Consider the following 300-nt stretch of genomic DNA (forward strand, 5'->3'; position numbering starts at 1 on the left):
TTTATGCTTCATGAGTGACCCCAGCACACCTCAGCAGATGCGCGGGGGCGTCCACGGCCCTGGAATCCGGCTATCTGGTGAGGGGCGAAGGCCAGGGCCCCTGCGCATCAGAAAGCAGCCTCCCTCGGCGTCTTGGCCTTGGGCTGAGCTGGGTGATAGCTCGGAGCAGTGCGGTGAGAGACGAATTAGGAAGCGACCACTTGCTGGGGGTAAACTGTCGGTTTATTACAGAAGAACCAACAAGGAGGGGAAACACCCAGCAAATGGCCCCGAACAGGGGGCAGGAGAGGGTTTTAAGGG

The sequence above is a fragment of the Zonotrichia leucophrys genome, chromosome 12, assembly GCF_028769735.1.
Source record: "Zonotrichia leucophrys gambelii isolate GWCS_2022_RI chromosome 12, RI_Zleu_2.0, whole genome shotgun sequence".
Classification (NCBI taxonomy): Eukaryota; Metazoa; Chordata; class Aves; order Passeriformes; family Passerellidae; genus Zonotrichia; species Zonotrichia leucophrys.